At 44.8% G+C, this 21400-nt stretch overlaps 1 pseudogene; it reads left to right on the forward strand.

The window, feature by feature from the left end:
- Positions 1–14288: 14288 nt before the first annotated feature.
- LOC136652704 (olfactory receptor 1f45-like) lies at positions 14289–15209 on the forward strand (annotated as a pseudogene).
- Positions 15210–21400: the final 6191 nt, after the last annotated feature.

Genomic DNA, 21400 nt, shown 5'->3' on the forward strand with positions numbered 1-21400 from the left:
GGCATCTAGAGCGACGGTGGCAGTAAACGCGCGATGAATCCATTCGGACACGTAGGGAGCTCATCACAGAGCCTACTCCGTGGCGGTGGTAGCAGCGAAGAGATCGTTATTCTCTGCTATCATTGCGTCTGCTGATAGCCGTCTAGCAGAGCTGTTCTGTGTTGTGCGGGGCCTCCTCCATCAGGCCCCTCCAGTAGACCAGGAGTAATACAAGGTCAGCCGCTGTATTGTGTGGAGTATTGTGTCCAGTTCTGGTCGCCGCATCTCAAAAAAGACATAGTGGAAATGGAAAAGGTGCAAAAGCGAGCGACTAAGATGATTACGGGGCTGGGGCACCTTCCTTATGAGGAAAGGCTACGGCATTTGGGCCTCTTCAGCCTAGAAAAGAGACGCCTGAGGGGGGACATGATTGAGACATACAAAATTATGCAGGGAATGGACAGAGTGGATAGAGAGATGCTCTTTACACTCTCACATCACATCAGAATCAGGGGACATCGACTAAAATTGAGTGTTGGGCAGGTTAGGACAGATAAAAGAAAATATTTCTTTACTAAGCGTGTGGTCGGTCTGTGGAACTCCTTGCCGCAGGATGTGGAGCTGGCGTCTAGCCTAGACACCTTTAAAAGGGGATTGGACAAGTTTCTGGAGGAAAAATCCATTACGGGGTACAAGCCAAGATGTGTATGCGCAACCTCCTGATTTTAGAAATGGGTTATGACAGAATGCCAGATGCAAGGGAGGGCACCAGGATGAGGTCTCTTGTTATCTGTTGTGCTCCCTGGAGCATTTGGTGGGCCATTGTGAGATACAGGAAGCTGGACTAGATGGGCCTATTGCCTGATCCAGTGGGGTTGTTCTTATGTTCTTATGTTCTTATGCTGCAACGTGTTTGCGCAAGATTTTGAAGATAAAATCGATCGTATTCGTCGCGACTTGGATGCCACATTGACAATGTCTGAAGATGTCCCCTTGGCAACTGCTTGTCCAGTGTTGTGGGATTCTTTTCAGCTTGTACAGCCTGAGGATGTGGACAGACTCCTTTGGAGTGTGAGTCCATCTGCCTGCCTGCTTGACCTTTGCCCAACTTGGCTGCTAAGAGCTGCCTGGGTTGGACTGGCTGAGAGGACAGGGAGGGTGTTCAATTTTTCCTTGATGGAGGGGACATTGCCATGTGCTTTGAAACGGGCAGTGGTTCACCCCCTCCTGAAGAAGCCCTCCCTGGATTCCAGTGTGTTAGACAACTACTGGCCAGCCTCCAACATCCCATTTCTGGGCAAGGTAATTGAGCGGGTGGTGGCATCTCAACTCCACAAGGTCTTGGATGAAGCAGATTATCTGGATCCTTTTCAATCTGGCTTCAGGCCGGGCTTTGGGATGGAAACTGCCTTGGTGGATGACCTATGCCGGGGACTGGAAAGGGGGAGTATGTCCCTGTTGGTCCTGCTGGACCTCTTAGCAGCTTTCGAAACCATCAACCATGGTATCCTTCTGGGCCAATTGGCCGAGTTGGGAGTTGGAGGCACTGTTTTGCAGTGGTTCCGCTCCTACTTGGAGGATCAGTCCCAAATGGTGGTGCTGAGGGATGCCTGTTCGACACCCTGGCCCTTGAGGTGCAGGGGCTAAAAATCTGAAATTAAATCAGGATAAGACAGAGGCTCTCCTGGTTTGGAAATCCTCAATGCAGGTGCTGGACTATCAGCTTACACTGAATGGGGTTGCACTCCCCCTGAAAGGAGCAGGTCTGCAGCTTGGGGGTCCACCTGGACTCGCAGCTGCTCCTGGATTCCCAGGTGGCGGCTGTGGCTAGGGGGGCCTTTGCTCAGCTTCGACTCGTGGGCCAGCTGCGGCCGTACTTGGATCGTGCAGACCTGGCCAAGGTGATCCATGCTACGGTGACATCGAGGTTAGATTATTGTAATGCGCTCTATGTGGGGCTGCCCTTGAAGACGGTTCGGAAACTGCAACTAGTGCAGAATGCGGCGGCCCATGTGGTTACTGGAGCTAGGCGATTTGACTCTGTCAGTCCGCTTCTCCAGCGGCTACATTGGCTGCCCATTCGTTTCCGGGCCCAATTCAAGGTGCTAGTTTTGACCTTTAAAGCCCTATACTGCTCTGGGCCAGGGTATCTTAGAGATCGCCTACTTCCGTACAATCCGGCTCGTCCTCTTAGGTCATCAGAGAAGGCGTTTTTGCAAGTGCCGCCACCTAGGGAGGTAAGTGGGGCGGCGGTTAGAAATAGGGCCTTCTCAGTAGTGGCACCAAGGCTATGGAATTCCCTTTCCCTTGACTTAAAAATGGCTCCCTCTCTTGAGACTTTTCGGCGAGGCCTGAAGACCCTTCTGTTTAAAAAAGCCTTCTGAGTTCTCGGCCTTTTTAACATCTTTTCAACATCTTTTAATTTTTTACAGGCCTGATTCTTTTATGACTTGCTGCTCTATGCCCTTTTTACCTTTTTACTACTTTTTATCTGCCTACTATTTTTATGGTATGTGTTAAAATGCTTTAATCTGTTTTTAAATTGTGTTTTTAATCTGTTTTAACCTGTTGTAAGCCGCCTTGAGACCCTTTGGGCAGAAAGGCGGGTAAAAATAGTTATTATTATTATTATTATTATTATTATTATTATTATTATTATTATTATTTAAAAAGTGAGGACTAAGTAGAAACAATTGGGTTTGGTGGGGGGAATTATCAACCATTTTGATGAAGGGATGCAGATATTACATATCGGCTGTGTGTCTGTGTTTGTGAGTGACAGAATCATTGCACCCTGGAAAACTGCGCCCCAGTCAAATGCATCCCAGTATTGTACTTTTACACCTGTTCTTTATGCATCCCAGACTTATGTGTCCCAAAATATGTCTGTTTATATTAGCTATATTTTTGAATTTTTAAAACACAAAGTTAAGGCTGGGATAAAAGGCTTAGGATATATAACTGATGTTAGTTTAAAAGGAAAATAATTCTCTGACTGTTATGAGCATAATCCAATTTGCTCCCTCTCCTTCCCCACAGTTTCTTTTAAAGATATATCCGGCGAAGGGACCATTTTACTCCTGAACATTTCACATTTGGAATAGTCAACTTGTTTGTACCTCTTTAAATCGCCTATTCCATGCAATCCAATCCTCTCTGATGGCAAACTTTTTACTTGGGAGAATCTCCAACAACCCTGGACAAAGGATTTGATTCATTGGCTAACCAGACCCAATTGATGATGTCATACCCAGATGACAAGTCTCTCTTCTCAAAAAATATTTCCTGTCCAGCTCCATTGTTAAAATGGATGTTTTTTAATACAGAGTGGAGCTAAATGGAAAGAGAGTGATATTAGCTACCTGAAATGGAATCTATATGATCTCTATACAGTGCTTATTCAAACCTGTATCAGTATTTTATTACAGCATTTGTGAATTCTATCAGAATAGAATGCAGATAATGTGCTGTACCATCTTGTCAGTTTGAAGATTCTTTGCTGGCACCATGCCACTATGACATGAAACACTGGCACTGGGTTGAACTAAGCCCAACTTCCTTTGGTAGATGATGTTGCAAACCAGAAATCCAGATATTGGAAGGGTATGGGAAGCTCAGACAGCGACATCCTTCCTTTCCAGCTTTATGCTGCCACAGCCACATGCTTGGAGAAGCAACAGCAGGCAGGTCAGAACAAATGATGGATGGTAGAGGGGATTGAACGTTGGGTTTGAGTGAATGGAAGGAGGCTTCGAATTGGAAGAAAGGGTGTATAGATGCTCACAAAGGGATCACTGTTGTGAATAATTTCTGACTATATCATGCACCTGACGGAGGGTAAAAAAGCATTCATCCTGGTGTACATTGACTCAGAAGAAATTCAGCTATTTCCTGATATTGAAGAACGGGGAAATTTCTAACTGCAATTTAACTGACAATTCTAACTGCAAATAACTGACAATTCCAGTCCACCATTAAAGGAGTTGCTAGATGGAATATTGCAGAACTATCAAAGGTGACCAAATAATTCACAGTGAGAGATGGGTATGAACATGTAGAATCCTTCATCAATAATTGGTCTCTGTTGGTTCTGATTTTTTAAAAATAAAAAGTAAAGTCTCCTTAGGTCCCTTTGGGAGGAAAGAAGTACATAAATGCAGTAAACAAAAAAGCAAACAAATAAGTAAATATTTTACCTGCCATGGCTGAACATTCAGAAATTCGGATTTGCCTTTGGGCAGTTTTGCTTTTTCTCTGGAGAGGTATATCGCATGTAGAGAATTTGCTATAGCATAGATTGCATTATAGATATTGTAGCTCTCACCACTCATAGCTCTGAAATAATGAAACTCTAGTTTCCCCTCTTCTGCACATTTTTCTTTCTGGAATTGATCTTCATTGAGAAGAGAGCAACAGAGTGTGTCATCTAAATAGAAGTGGATAAAATCCATAAGTGACTTGTCAGGCGTCAAGTTAAGAAGGAACTCCTGGAATCTTGGCACTGCAGTTTTGTGGGGTGCGATGGACAAGGCACCATAAAAAATGTTTTCACCCATTACTTCTCTTGTGAGCGACAAATAAAATCTCCATTCAGGCGGCACGATCCAAACCTTCTGTATATAGATCCTTGTGACCTGTTCAGAAGTATGTAAGACGTATGCTAAAACAGACTGAAACAGTAGTGTCCCACTGAGAATAATCACATTGGCTTTACTTAATACAAGCACTTCCTTTATTTTATACATGTTTTCAGTGAATTTGTCCTGAAATTCATACATGAATTTGTCATCCTTTTCCAGGAAGGCAATACAAATGCTATTCTGATCAAACAAAGGCGCAAAGTTCTGTACAAAGCTTTCTTCATCATCAGCTGAGACAAGCATGGTGATCCTGGCCTTTCACTCACACATCCCTCCACTCACACATCACACATCACTTCACTCACGGAAGGTGCAGGGGGGAAGGGCATTGTGGGTACCTGGAAATTGGAAAGAGAGATGTGTGAGTGAAATGGAGGATCTGGGGTGGGAGGGGGGAAGACAGCTCATCTAGGAGAAGGAAAACTCTGATCCCAAACCTCCACTGCCTTGTGGCTATATCCAGTTGTGGAAAAGGCTTCAGGAGTCAACCTCGAGGCAAAATCAGGAGCCGGAGTCCCTGAGGCAGTTTGTGGCTGAACACAGTCACGTTCTGGCAACTCCTACGACGCCACTGGAACCAACCGTATTGGCTTCTCCCTTTCCATTGGACCATTCCAGCGACGTGGAGAGGGGGGATTTGCTGCATGGCTAACAGCCTATCCTCCATGCCTTCTTTACCCAGGCTTCGCGCACTGGAGAGGACACTCCAACTTCACCATATGGCATCGGCACAACACGGGAAGCAGCAGTTTACCGGTTATACGTCTTCGCTCAATTGGCGTAGAGCGTGACGCCAGGGGCTGCTTCCGACGGTGGGAGAGATCATTGCATCTCATTGGGCATCTACCGCCCGCCTTAAGCTGGGCAGTCCCCAGTCAGTAAGGTGCTGCCTCGCCACGGTCCGTTAACCTCACGGGGTGCGTGGGGTTTAGGGTGAAAACCGACAAGCGGATTGACAACTCTGCACCATGCGACAGAAAACAGAAAACTCCTGCCCTAAAGCTGGGCACCTGGAACGTTAGGACAATGACACCTGGCTTCTCTGATGACCTGCAAGAAATAGACGACGCACGCAAAACAGCTGTCATCGACATGGAGCTGAGCAGACTGCAGATGGACATCATCGCCCTTCAAGAGACGAGGCTTCCAGATTCCGGATCTGTCAAGGAGAGAAATTTCTCATTTTTCTGGCAGGAAAAACCACCAAACGAAACCAGGGAACATGGTGTTGGCTTTGCAGTCAGAAATTGCCTGCTGAAGTCCATCATCCCACCTACTGTGGGAAGTGAAAGAATTTTGTCCCTGCAGCTCCAGTCATCAGCAGGACCTGTCATTCTCATCAGTGCATATGCACTGACTTTGTCGTCTCCAGCAGAAGCCAAAGACAAATTTTATGATGACCTGGCCACCACTATCAAGAAGATCCCCATAAAAGAGCCATTGTTCATCCTCGGCGATTTCAATGCTAGAGTTGGTGCTGATAACAGTTCGTGGCCCACTTGCTTAGGTCAGTTCTGCATTGGGAAGATGAACGAGAATGGCCAACGCCTGCTAGAGTTTTGCTGTCATCATGGTCTCTGTGTCAGCAATATGTTTGTGTCTTTAACACAAAGCCCCAACATAGAGTCTCTTGGAGACACCCAAGATCAAAGCACTGGCACCAGCTCGACCTGATTCTCACCAGACGCTCCAGCCTTCCCAGCACCAAGATCACACGCAGCTATCGGAGTGCTGCCTGTGACACTGACCACTCCCTGGTGTGCAGCAGAGTGAAACTGCAAACAAAGCGACTGTATCACACGAAAAAGGAAGGAAGACCTCGCATTGATATCAGCAAGACCCGGGATCAGAGAAAAGTGGAGGAATTTGCACGAGCGCTTGAGGAATCTCTTCCAGGCCCGGTTGATGCAAACGCATCCAACAGATGGGAACATTTCAAGAATGCCGTTTACAACACCGCCTTGTCCGTATTTGGCAAGAAGACCAACAAGACGGCAGACTGGTTTGAAGCCCACTCTGAGGAGTTGACACCAGTCATTGAGGAAAAGAGGAGAGCTCAAGCAGCACACAAGGCCTGTCCCAGTGAGCGCAACCTGCAGGTCCTCCGAGCTGCTCGCAGCAAAGTCCAGCAGACTGCCAGGAGATGTGCTAACGACTACTGGCTTCAGCTCTGCTCCCAGATACAGGTAGCAGCTGACACAGGCAACATCAAGGGAATGTATGACGGTATCAAGCAGGCCCTAGGTCCAACACAGAAGAAAATTGCCCCTCTGAAGTCTGCCACAGGCGAGGTCATCCAGGATCGGACGCAGCAGATGGAACGCTGGGTGCAGCACTACTCTGAGCTATATTCCAGAGAAAATGTAGTCACCGAAGAAGCGCTGAACAACATTGAGTGCCTGCCTTTGCTGGAGGAGCTTGACAGTGAACCAACACTAGAAGAACTTCACATGGCCCTGGACTCCCTTGCCTTTGGCAAGGCACCTGGAAAAGACAGCATCCCTGCTAAAGTCCTAAAGTGCTGCAAAGAGATCATCGCTACTGAGCTGCATGAAATCCTCTGTCTCTGCTGGAGAGAAGGTGAAGTACCTCAAGACATGAGGGATGCAAACATCATCACGCTGTACAAGAACAAAGGTGACAGGGTTGACTGCAACAACTACCATGGCATCTCTCTCCTTAGCGTTGTAGGAAAGTTGTTTGCCCGAGTTGCACTAAAGAGGCTCCAGGTACTTGCAGAGAGCGTTTATCCAGAATCACAGTGCGGATTCCAAGCCAGCAGGTCCACCACTGATATGGTATTCTCCCTTAGACAACTGCAGGAGAAATGCAGGGAACAACGACAGCCACTTTTTATAGCCTTCATAGATCTCACGAAGGCTTTCGACCTGGTCAGCAGGGACAGCCTCTTCAAGATTCTCCCCAAGATCGGATGTCCACCCAGGCTCCTCAGCATCATCAGATCCTTCCACAAGGACATGAAGGGCACTGTTGTCTTCGATGGCCCAACATCAGACCCCTTTGGCATCCGAAGCAGCGTGAAGCAGGGCTGTGTTCTTGCACCAACCTTGTTTGGGATTTTCTTCACTGTCCTGCTGAAGCAGGCCTTTGGAACTGCAACAGAAGGCATCTATCTCTGGACCAGATCAGATGGAAAGCTCTTTAACCTCTCCAGACTGAGAGCAAAGTCCAAAGTCCAGCTGAAATGTCTTCGTGACTTCCTCTTTGCCGACGATGCAGCTGTCACTACCCACTCTGCCAAAGATCTCTAGCAGCTCATGGATCGTTTTAGCAAGGCCTGCCAAGATTTTGGACTGACGATCAGCCTGAAAAAAACACAGGTCATGGTTCAGGATGTGGACTCACCTCCCTGCATTACAATCTCTGCGCATGAACTGGAGGTTGTCCATGACTTTGTGTACCTTGGCTCAACGATCTCCGACACTCTTTCTCTCGATACCGAGCTAAGCAAGTGCATTGGTAAAGCAGCTACCACATTTTACAGAATCCCAAAGAGAGTCTGGTCCAACAAGAAGCTGACAGAACATACCAAGATCCAGGTCTACAGAGCTTGCGTCCTGAGTACACTTCTGTACTGCAGCGAGTCATGGACTCTCCGCTCACAACAGGAGAGGAAACTGAACGCTTTCCACATGCGCTGCTTCCAACACATTCTCAGCATCACCTGGCAGGACAAAGTTCCTAACAACACAGTCCTGGAACGTGCTGGAATCCCTAGCATGTATGCACTGCTGAAACAGAGACACCTGCGTTGGCTCGGTCATGTCGTGAGAATGGATGATGGCCGGATCCCAAAGGATCTCCTCTATGGAGAACTCGTGCAAGGAAAGTGCCCTACAGGTAGATCACAGCTGTGATACAAGGTCATTTGCAAGAGGAATCTGAAGGCCTTAGGGATGGACCTCAACAAGTGGGAAACCCTGGCCTCTGAGCGGCCTGCTTGGAGGCAGGCTGTGCAGCATGGCCTTTCCCAGTTTGAAGAGATACTTTGCCAGCAGTCTGAGGCAAAGAGGCAAAGAAGGAAGGCCCATAGCCAGGGAGACAGACCAGGGACAGACTGCACTTGCTCCCGGTGTGGAAGGGATTGTCACTCCCGGATTGGCCTTTTCAGCCACACTAGACGCTGTGCCAGAACCACCTTTCAGAGAGCGATACCATAGTCTTTCGAGACTGAAGGTTGCCAATACCATAAGAATGTGACCTAAATAAATAAAACATGTTTTTCATTTTATCTAGAATGGAAAAGTCCACACCAATTCACACTGATGTTGTACATTGAAAGATACCCTGAATATATGGAATCCCAAAATATAACACAAATCCATGAATTTATCCTGCTGGGCTTTGGAGAAGTCCATGAAATGAATACTGTTTTATTTATGATGTTTCTGCTTATCTACCTTCTGACTATGGCTGGGAACATTCTTCTTCTTCTTCTGGTGGTGACTGACAGGCACCTTCACACCCCAATGTACTTCTTCTTGGGAAACCTGGCCTGTCTGGAGAATTGTTACTCCTCAACCCTGTTGCCAAAGGTGCTAGCGAGCTTTCTGTCTCATGACCGAACCATAACAGTCAATGGATGCCTTGTGCAACATTATTTCTTTGCATCTCTGGGAGCTGTTGAAAGTTACCTGCTATCTGTGATGTCCTATGTTCGGTACTTAGCCATATGTAGACCTTTGCATTATGGGACCCTTATGAATGGAAAATTGTGTCTGCAGATGATCATCATGTCTTGGATCAATGGCTTCCTAGCTAGTACGCTAACAACAAGTGTCATGTCTAGGTTGGTTTTGTGTGGCCCCAAGGAAATCAACCATTTCTTTTGCGACAGTTTTCCAGTCATAGACCTTTCTTGTAGCAATACACAAACCATATGCGTGATTATGTATGCAACAGCTTCAGTTTTTACCTTTCCTCCGTTTATGTTGACCCTGGTCTCTTATGCTCTCATAATTCAGGCGATCCTGAGAATACCATCCACTTCTGGGAAGCAGAAAGCATTTTCCACCTGCTCCTCTCATCTGTTTGTGGTTACAGTTTTCTATGGCACTGGTGTGGTTGTTTATGTTGTACCATATACCAGCCAGCTAAGAGTACTCAACAAAGTCTTCTCTGTTGTTTACACACTTCTAACCCCACTGATCAATCCTCTTATATTATTGTTGGCAACCTTCCTTCAGTCTCGAAAGACTATGGTATCGCGCTCTGAATGGTGGTTCTGGAACAGCGTCTAGTGTGGCTGAACAGGCCGATTCGTGAGTGACAATCCCTTCCACACTGGGAGCAAGTGTAGTCTGTCCCTGGTCTGTCTCCCTGGCTATGGGCCTTCCTTCTTTGCCTCTTTGCCTCAGACTGCTGGCCAAGTATCTCTTCAAACTGGGAAAGGCCATGCTGCACAGCCTGCCTCCAAGCGGGCCGCTCAGAGGCCAGGGTTTGATCGCTGCATCGTCGGCAAAGAGGAAGTCATGCAGACATTTCAGCTGGACTTTGGACTTCCTAGTCTCTTGAAGGGCGACAATGTCCATCTGCAGTCTGCTCAGCTCCATGTCGATGACAGCTGTCAGGAAGTGAAAAAGTCCTTCATCAGAATCACATCCCTATGTTTTGTGGAACCCACAGAAAGACCTGCCAAATCAAGCCCTTACCACTCTTAAGAGGTCCTGTTATTTGCCATTTATTGCTGTGACATGTGACAAAGATAATTTCAAAGGACATTAATTGTGGAAATGTGGTGTAAAATCCCACCTAAAAAAAAATCACCACTGTAGGTAAATAGAATTGTGATCTATATCATAAAAGTGCTTACACCACTTCTAGGATAAATGATGATGAACGGATGCCATGAGCCCAGAGCTCTCACTGCACTCTGGCCAAAGTAACACCATTTTTAACGTCAGCTCACTGACTCTGCTTCTGGTCTTAATATAATTGTTAGCAAAAAGCTGTGTGCCACCCCTCACCCAGTGTCTTTGTTATAGCGATAACACAGCATCAAGAGCCAGCTTGCAAACCTTTTGCCTTCACTCTGTGCTTTTAGTTCCAGTTCCCCTGTATCTTGGTCCTTGAAGACCACACAGAACTTGTCTGAGTTATCTTGCAAGAGAAGCAACCAGCAGGAGGAGTAAAGGGGGAGCTTGAGTGAGGCAGAGATGGAAATTTACTGCACTTTTTGTCTGTTGAACATATCGCTTTGAACTTTGTATAAAAGGCTGGCTGCGCCCAGCTGAAAATTGCTGAACTGATCTGAGCCTACTACCTCCGTGCAGCCTTGCTTTGCTACCAGCAATAAAGAAGCAGTTTCTGCCAAACCTTCCCTTGGTGTGTTCAGTTGGAGGGGATTGGGCATGCTTGGCAATGAACCTCTCACTGCCTTTGGGGGTTCAAGGGCAACAGAACAGTAGGTGAAATGTTCCCTTGACCCCCAACACAAGTAAGGATGAAATCTTTATTTGCTGTCATGTTTTAGATGAGTTAAAATATAAGAATGAAAATATTGATATATAGTCGACCTGCATGTTACCGATATTTTACTTGTGTAGATTCAAGTATATAGGTGGAGCCTGTTTATCCACAGGGCTTCCGTTCCTGAATCCCCCACAGATGCTGAAAACCGTGGATAATGAAATCTGCAGTTTTCAGAGCCCACATTTGAACACAACTGGAGTCTTGCTCCAGTTGCATCTGGAGCAGTTCTGAGCCTCAGAGAGGCTGCACACCACCTTGCACAGCCTCTCTGAGGCTCAGCATAGCCCCTAGAGAGGTTTTCAGATGACTTCTCATTCGGCATTCATGGTGGGGTAAATCCACAGATGCCAAATCCATGGATAAAGAGGCCCCACCTGTTATTTGCTTGATAGACAAAAACAGAGAGAAAAACAGTTTGAATGGTAAGTGTCATTTTGCCTGCCTTTCCACTTACTAAATACAGGCACCAGAGTGAGCACGAGATGAGCAAATGAATCTGCTGTTTCCTCAGTCTTCTTGCACTTGTCTTATAGAGTGATTTTAGTTTTTAAAGAGACAGTATCAATTGTTTCTGATTTCAGGCAGTGTCAACTATACGCAATTTTCCTCTACCTAACCCTCCTAACCCTCTTATAAGAGCCAGGATGGTGTAGTGGTGTAGTGGTGTAGTGTAGGAAGATCCAGGTTCAAATCCCCACTCAGTCATGAAGAATCCTAGCTGAACTTGGGCCAGTCACTATCTCTCAGCCTAACCTACATCATGGGGTTGTTGTGAGAATAAAAGGGAGGGAATGTACTGCCCTGAAGGAAGGGCAGTATAAAAATGTGAAAAACAAACAAACAAATAATAAGTAAGTAAGTAAGATAGCAATAATGGGGATAATTGACCACTTACTCCAAAAAGATAGGAGACAAAGATTTTGCATTATAAACAGGCCACAACTGAACATTAAACATAAACTGCAGCAGGTCCTAATTATCTTTCCACTTCTTCCCCTTTCAGTATAGGTTCCTGTCTTCAGGATGGTTGCCACATTCCTGCCTTGCCTCATGTAACATTCACCTAGGGAGCTTTGAAGAACAATTCTGTACTTCGGAACTTTGGACACAAGTATTTGTGTTCCCCATTACTGCTAGAGACCATCTCCTTTTCTCCTCCAAATACTGTTAGTTACAGATGACCCTGAGATTGTTTTATGTTAATATGATCATGAGACATGTAAACAATACCAATCTCATCAGGAAACATGTTTAGCAGAATGATGAATTTACAAAGCACTCTAGGGGCATGAGAGGTTGAGCAGCCTGGCCACTGGTCGATGGCTCACTTGCTCCTGCAGGCTCAGATCTGACCCTGGATGCCCCAAGTCCACATGCATATGCAAGTCTCATATAGAGCTACAAAAATCTAGAATCAAAATGTGACTCCAGACTCTGATAGGAGAGAAGAAGAGGTGACCAAGCAGGCACTTCTTCCTCCTTCAGCAGCCCGGAGGACAATGTCATGAACCAGGGAAGTTCCCAAGCAACCATTGGGCCTGCCACCTGGCCCACACCAAGATTCCTTCTTTGCAGTATTGTATCCATTTCAATGTGTATTTCAGTGTTTTGCAACCCAATCCTGTTCAGCTGACCCACATGTTCTGCCAGTGCGGGCTGCAGAAAAGCAGCCGTAAAGCCTGTTCTGATGTTGGGTTGAGTAGCGTGCTGCCCAAGTGCCTATGGGAAGGCTGGAGCTTTCCCGTGCTGGTCATCAGACTGCTGGCCACCAGACTGCTGATTGCCAGAGCAAGTAAGCCAGTGGGGAAGGTGGGAGGAGTATGGGAAGGACAGAACAGTGGTGGGGAGGGGCAAAACCTGGTGGGGAGGAGGAGGAACGGAAAGTGGGGAGGCTGCACGAGGGGGTGGATCTGGAGGTGAAGTCGTGACTTGTTTCATACCAACAAAACTGACTCATTTCATACCAAAAGCTGATCTTGTCTTATATCATTTTTGGGGGAGGGTACCTGGGCAATAGAACGCGGGATCGATTGAAACCATAGAAAAATAAAGGATTTGAATGGAGAAATCCGTTTATTCCTTTTGCGGATTGATCATGTTCCTTGATTGCACTGAGGGTGAAATTGTCAGGTGCAGTAAAGTTTGAGACCTTTACAATAGTGTAATTCTATTATGTGTTCAGGCAATTAACTACCGATAGCTTTGGTTTCTCCATGGAGTTTCTTCCCACTGAGTTTCATGACTAGTCTCCTGTCCTCAAGGCCCCTGTCAAGAGGGAGGAAAAAAAAAAAAAACACCTCATCCTCTATAAAGGATGGAACATGCTGCTACCAACTACATTGTCTTCAGCTGTAGTAGCTGACTCATTGAGCTTTTCTCCAGCAATATAGTAAGAATAGAGAGGGTGAACAAACATCTCCATATTGGAGATCAGTAACTGAGGTTAGGATCTTTTTTGACTGTTAATCGTATGGGTGAAGAACGAAGCAGTTTATTGTGTGAAGAGTCTATTTAACGGAGGGGAGGCAGACTTCGAAAATGCATACATCCCCAAACTTAACAGGTACTGTGGAATATAGTCTTTCGGGTTGGAAGTGATATGATTTCCTAGGTGGAAGGAAATCTTTGTTTTATGTCATTAGACATTTCCTATATGACATGGAGGTATTTTAAAGATTATTTGGCTGTCTTTCGGGTTGCAATTCCTTTTCTAGATACTGAAGAACATCACAACTGGGGGAGAAGGATTCTAGTAGTATTTATTTATTTATTTCAGAGAATCCCCAAGAAATTCACATTTTAGATATTCAAAGATATTAAAAATGCCAGGAAATTTAATGCAAATTGTGTACTGAAATTCTGAAAATTGATGTAAAAGCTTTTAAAATAGTATTAAAACTCCATTTTGGATATCAGTGCTGAATGGTTGCTGGTGCATCTGAAAAGAGACTGCAGTATTAACATTCTATTGGGACAAATGTTCTTCTTACATGTTAAAGTCTATGTTGTTAAATAAATAGTAAGCTTTAATCTAGCATTCCTTCCAATTTATTCCTTGTGATACAGAATCATCAATATATACAAAATTGATTCTCCATTATTCTTGAAGAAACTCCATAGTTCCACACTCTGTGTTGTTGTGAAAGAGAAACCAAATGAATGAGATCAATTGAAGGGATGGAATCCAAAAATCAATCACAGACCAGTGAATTCATCCTGCTGGGATTTGGAGATCTTCAAGAAAGAGAAGCTGCTTTATTCCTGCTCTTCTTGCTTATTTACCTTCTGACAATAACAGGGAATTTTCTCATTGCTCTACTTGTTGCGTATGACAAGCACCTTCATACCCCAATGTATTTCTTCCTGGGTAATATGTCCTGCTTAGAAATCTGTTACAGCTCTACACTTTTGCCAAGGATTCTAGCCAGTTTCATATCTGGAAACTAATATCTGTCAATGGTTGCTTGGTGCAACATTATTTTGTTGGGACTTTCTTAGCTGTCGAATGTTACCTCCTGTCTGTCATGTCCTATGATCTCTATTTGGCAATATGCAAACCTTTGCATTACAATACAAAGATGAACGGCAGATTCTGCCTCATTGTATCTTGGGTCAATGGTTTCCTAGGAAGTACTCTAATGATAGCCAATATGTCCAAACTGGATTTTTGTGGGCCAAATGAAATTGATCATTTCTTTTTTGATAGCTTTCCCATAATCGACTTCTCTTGCAGTGACACTCGTGATGAAAATGGTGATATATATAGTGGCCTCTGTATTCACGTTTCCCCCATTTATGTTTACTCTGATATCATATGTTCTTATCATTCGGGCTATCCTGCAAATTGCATCCACTACAGGGAAGCAGAAGACTTTCTCCACCTGCTCCTCTCATCTCTTTGTGGTTACTCTCTACTATGGGAGTGTTGTGATTGTGTACGCCTTACCACATACAGACAGGCTGAAGGAACTCAACAAAATCTTCTCTGTTGCTTACACTATTTTGACTCCTTTGGTCAACCCTCTTATATATAGCCTGAGAAATAAAGAGGTGAAGAAAGCCCTCACATGTCTTCTTTTTGGTAGAAGTCAGACATAAAAACATCAGACTAAAGGTGTCATAACGTACACCAGCCATTTTCAACAACTTGTGCCGTAAGTAGTCCACAGGTGTGCCACAGGAATCTGGGGAAAGGTCATTTCTTAGTAGGGCCAATGGGGGATGTGAGCTGCCCACTAGCAGCATGGTTTGCCTTGTCAATTGCCAAAAACCTGATGGTATGCCTTGACAATTTTAGTGCCTTGTCAGTGTGCCCTGAGACAAAAAAGGTTGAAAATCGCTGATGTATATGGTTCACTACAAGAAGTTAGGTAACCTGGAGCTAGTCATTGTTACAAATGGTGCTCCTTTACTAAGCTGTTATTTTCTCCAATTCTTTGAACACATGTACTGTACTCCACAGGATCAGGCTGTGCTCCAATTTAAAGGAGTATTCTAGCTAAATTTAATTTCTATTTATTTCAAAGTAGTGCCTACTCTATCTCTGCCCCCTTCAGAGTAGTAAAAGGAGTAGTCAGACTGAATTTAATTTCCAAAAGTAGTGCCTATCTTGAGACTGATACTACCAATGATTTTAGAATTGTTGTCCCTTTTTTGTATTTTGAGTCTCATGGCCCCAGAGGGCATGAAAAAGGGATGTGTATTGTGTTGGTCATCTTGCAAGCAGAGGCTAGAAAGTTGAGGAAATGTCCTTAATCATGGATCTGCTTGGTGCAGATAGTATACTCAACCCATGGTTTTCAAACTCCCTTCAAACCACGATTTCACTCCCAAATACTTGGGTGGTTCAATATGCAGACATAATGCTGAACTATTAAAACATTCTACTCTTAAGTATGGTTTTTGGCCCAATCCCATGCTTGCATTATGCCATCAGAATGCGGGCTCCACCAGTGCTAGCCATAAAAAAGTGCCATAAAGCACTTTGCAATGGTGCACCTTCAATCACGTCAGAGCAGGTAGGAACAGCCCAGGGAGATGTTCAGGGTGAGAGGAGGAAGAAGAAGAGCATGGGTGTGAGGAGGGCAGTGACATAGGTGGGTCTGGGCAGAAAAGCCATGGAAGGGGGCAGGATGAGCGTGTGCCATATCCTATCCCCTTCCTGGACCTTTTTTTGTCTTTGGTTGTATATCGTGCCAAAGGAGAGGGATAATTCTCATTACACATAAAAAATAATGGAACTTGTTACTTCAACTATTTGTAGAGCATAAATAAACACACTCATAGTCCTTGGAGTTGCTGTCCCTCAGGAATTTAGCATAACATTCTAAAACACTCTTCCATTAATTCTCTTTTATATCTTCTTGTTGCCGTACTCTAATTTATCATAGTGAAGATTTTGCTTATTGCTCCCAGAAGGCAAGCAAATTAATTCCCATCATGAATGGCAGCAAAGGAGACCTCCTGCAGAAAACGTTACTATGATAAATGCAGTGGGCCCGCTGTAGCCATGAATTTGAAACCCAAGGATTTCAGCTTCTGCAGGTTCCCGAACTCGTGGGTTGAACCCACATGGACCTTCCAGAGGCGAGGGGAGCACAGCTCCCAGAGGGTGTTCGAAGGGTCAGGAAGGCCATGTGTGGCCTCCATAGACCTCAGAATGTCTTCTAAGGCTTGTGGGAGGTCTTAGAAAGTCACTTCCACTTTGTGGTAAGAACTGGAAGTGACGTTTTAAGGCCTTAAAAGGTCTTCAGAGGGTCAGCGAGGGCTTCCTGGCCCTCTGAAGGCCCTTTAAGGCCTTAAAACATCACTTCCAGTGTTCACCAAAAACTGGAAATGACCTTCTAAGACCTCTCAGAGGGTTCCCTCACCTCTGGAGGATTACAGGGTCTCAAAACCCACGGATTTCATTATTCATGCGTTTCCTTATCTGTGGGGGTTCCTGGTGTGGAACCCCTGTAGATAAATGGGAGGCCCTGTAGTCAGAAAGCATATTTCCCTCTATTTTCTCAAATACTGTATATGAGAAGTTGCATGTGATGGGGGTTTTTTCTTTTCTTTCCTGCAAGCAGTCATTATTTAAAAAACAATACTTATGCTATGGGAGCATAAAATATAATATGTGAAATCAAGTTTTGCATTGGTTGTTGGCTTTGTGTTTTTCGTATTGGAATGGAAATTTCACTGCATTTTTAGGAGGGTGTTTGTTCCGAACCAAGTGACAATCTCGAGGACACAGAGACTTTGCTTCTTCTCCACAGTTCCTTTGTACTATGGAAAAGGGACATGAAGTAGGTACTGTATATTTTTTCAAAAAAGGGAACTCTCACCATAGATAATTGGGCTAGTAGTAAAGCACATGTTTTACATGCAGAAGGTTCCACGATCATCATCAGATAATTCTGGGAATGACCCATACCTATACTCTGTCTAAACTCTAAAACTCTAAAGTCTAAAACTCCCCCAAGGGATATAGTCTGTGCCCCTTTGGCACTGCTGAATCTCCACATGGGGACTTGGGCCCTGATCCACAGTGCCGACGCCGTAAAGCACATCGATGATGCATTCTGACAGCCCAGTGCTGGAGATACCCTAGCACTGGAACAGTGATAGTTGTAGGACGGAGATCTGCCTCCTGGTGCTCTGCATGTAGTGCTGGGCAATGGAGAGGCAAGATGGGGCATTGGGGAGGTGTTCCAGGGTGGGTGGAGTGTGGGGCAAAAGCATGGAGAGGAGAGGGAGTGGGGTGAGTGAGGGTGAGACACGGCAGAGCTCAGCACCAATTCCACAGCCCCATATCACCTCAATAGATGTTGCAGAGCTGAGTAGTCCCATTGCAGGGCTACCTTCCTTACCCAGGGGAAGGGGACGAATGTGTTACCGACAGCTGCCCAGAGCACTCAATGTGCCACAGCAGCCATTTTTGACACTGTGGCAACCTTTCACATTTGGCAGCTCAGGATTGGGCTGCCGGGTAGTACTGGGCTGTAATATTTGCTCCTCACAACCTGTTGGCATTGTTAGGCCCCAATCGGTGAGTATTCATTTTAGTGAGGCCATCAGGACCCAACCAGGGAGGTGTTTTCAATCCCTTCTATGAACTCTGCTGCTTTGATCCTTCTCATCCTACGTGTAAAAATCACATTTGCATGCCTTCACATTTGCCTATATATGTACAATATTTCTTTACTCAGCATATGGTTGGTCTGTGGAACTTCTTGCCACAGGATGTGGTGATGGCACCTGGCCTGGACACCTTTAAATGGGGATTGGACAAGTTTCTGGAGGAAAAATCCATTCCGGTTTACAAGCCATGATGTGTATGTGCAACCTCCTGATTTTAGAAATGGGCTATGTCAGAATGCCAGATGCAAGGGAGGGCACCAGGATGAGGTCTCTTGTTATCTGGTGTGCTCCCTGGGGCACTTGGTGGGCCGCTGTGAGGTACAGGAAGCTGGACTAGATGGGCCTATGGCCTGATCCAGTGGGGCTGTTCTTATGTTCTTATGTTTTACTCTATGTCTTAATTGTATTATAACTATTGTGACTAGTTACTTTGAGTACATTGGTATTGAGGGCTCTATAGTGGTGTATATAAGTGACCTCTTCCCTTTTGTGGCTGGCTAAGGCTTCAGCCAGCTTCTTGTGATTTTTCATATATTTTGACATAAAACAAGCCAAACTTTCACTGCATCACACTTTCTTTTAAAGAAATCCTTCTCCCATTTACCTTCAAACAAGTTACTCAGACATTACATGCCAAGTCAACTGTTTTCTCCCTGCACCAGCCCCCTTTCACATTCATTTCTCTATTTCAGTTGCAATGTGATTCTCAAGGATGTTCTTTGCTTATCTAATTAAATGTATTCTTTTCTAAATTTGTCTCCTGCAGCTGTCTGAGCTTAGCTAGACATTATATCAGTTGCCATCCGATAAGGATGTTACTTCTTTCTGTCTGTTTTCTCAAGGCTTTCCCAAAATCAAGCATGTTGGTTCTTTAAGACTTACTTCTATAATTACCATGTCTTCATATGTCCCTATATATGTTGGTTACACTTTAAGGCAAAGACTATATATTCTATGTCCCCATACATGTTTTTCCTTCTTTTGAAAACTTGGAAGAATAAACAAGTGAGCCTTGGCACCTGGCATCGCAAAGTCTTTGCAGATGTGTGCTTCTGGAAAAGGGGGAGTCTTATCTTCCTTGTTGCCCTAGTCGCAACTCCCTTTTCCAAATTCTAAAATGTATCAACGCAAGTCTTTGAGGCCCCAAGGTCTCAGCTAGCAAAACAGCTTTCTAAGCATTAAAATAAAAGCTACAGAAATACAGGCTTAGCGAATGCTTTTGCCAAGACATCTGCCTCTGCCAAAGTTATCTGCCTGAAACTGTGCTTATCTGAGTTACATTTCAGACTCTGAGGCTCAAGCATCTTTAGTAATAAAATCAAGTAGCTCTTTACTATTCTGGGTGTTTCTGTGCTTTAGTCAGACGTTTAATATAATCAGGCAGTTAAAACTTACTCTAATGGCTTTACAATCTAGGATTAAGGGTCACCATGCCTCACTATGCTGCTTCAATCCTCCTCATCCTACATGTAAAAATCACATTTGCCTGCCTTACCCCAATAAATACTAGACATGGTGATTTGGACTAAAACTGGATCACAACATATTGAGCTGAACAAAATCTGCCTTGGATTGTATCCGACTATTTTTCCTGTGCTTTTTTTCCTGTTGCTGTCTGGGAGAAGACCGCTTGGATGTTCTATCCAGTCCTCCTCTCCTTTATGTGACCACATGCTGCTGTGACATGTATGGATGTGTGACATGCCTGTTTGCATGTGTATGTTGCATGTTCACATCAAAAGACTGCGGCAGAAGCCAGGCTCATGGCATTTTAATTGGACTGATGGGAAGAAGTCTCAGATCCTACAGGCTTCAAGGAAGGTCAAAACTTAGGTTCATCTGAGCAAACATCCCCCTCCCATGCTAGGTACTTCACTTAAGCCTTGCCTTTCTTTTATTCTTTAAAAAAAAATCCCATGAATGGCCACGCATTACTGGTGTAGCAAATTTGAAATGTGTTAGAAATTTGTTTTGTAGTAATTTTGAAATTTGTTAGAGAAATATGTTTGGAATAAAGAAAGATCTACAGCTCCAGCCTCTTTCACCATTGGTTGCAAGGTAATTGAGGATGTGAGCTCCATAACAAATCAAGATTTCAGTCCCAAACCCTTAGTAGGGTTTGAGAGTAAACCAACAGATGCAACCATCTTGAATCAGGTGAGGACTATCAAGTCATAAAGGAAAACAAACCCATAAACTGTTCATGGTGATCTATTGAACCTGGCTTTGCCTTTTTGTATATGATTAATGTAATAATAGTATTAGCAGTAGTAAATACTTTCAAGTTCCCTAGAAATGAATGAAATATAATTGGGTATACAGGGGGCCCTCTGTATCAGTGGATCCCATTTCCTCAGATTCATTTATCCACAGATCAACTTTCTTTCCTCCCTGTGCCCCTTCCGGAGGCAAGGGCAGAGCTCCTTTCACCTCCAGAAGGTTTTCTGAGCCCAGCAGAGACTGTGGATTTCTGCCTGCAGTCTCTGCCAGTCTCAGACAGAACCTTAGAGGTGAAAAAGTCACTTCTGGGTATTTGTCGTTCATGTCCAGGGCCTCCCTAGGCCTCCTAATGCCTTATAAGGCATTCAAAACATCACTTCCGGTTTTACGAAAAACAAGTGCCATTTTTTCACCTCTGAGGCTCAGTCTGATCGATATCTATGGCCTCTGCTGGGCTCAGATGACCTTCCAGAGGCAAGAGGAGAGGAGCTCCCTTCGCCTCTGGAGGGTGGGAGTAGGCATCCCCTCCTAATGACAGATTCAGGAATCCGCAGAGGGTTCCAGAACAGAACCTCTGATGATACAGGTGAGACTAGCAAGTGGAATATGCACCTTTATTGATAAGGTTCAGCTAGAACAATGTAATGTACGAAAAACAACTTTTTCAATCTGTGGCTGCCACGGTACCAAAGAAGTGCATCTGCAGAATGCAGCCCCAGAAGGAAATGGTTTTCTCTCCTTTAAGGAAACTGGCCAGCATTCTGGGCAATGTAGTGGTGGTGCAGGAGATCTCCACAACGGACAGATTTGCCAAGAAGAAGAACATAGGGGTGTGGAGGTGCTGATTGGCTGAAACCACTGTAACAATGAGGAGATTTCCAGACAGAGTCACAATATAGATGGCCAGAAATAGAACAAAGAGGAGAATATTCCAGTTCTCAAGT

The sequence above is a fragment of the Tiliqua scincoides genome, chromosome 5 (assembly GCF_035046505.1).
Source record: "Tiliqua scincoides isolate rTilSci1 chromosome 5, rTilSci1.hap2, whole genome shotgun sequence".
Lineage (NCBI taxonomy): Eukaryota > Metazoa > Chordata > Lepidosauria > Squamata > Scincidae > Tiliqua > Tiliqua scincoides.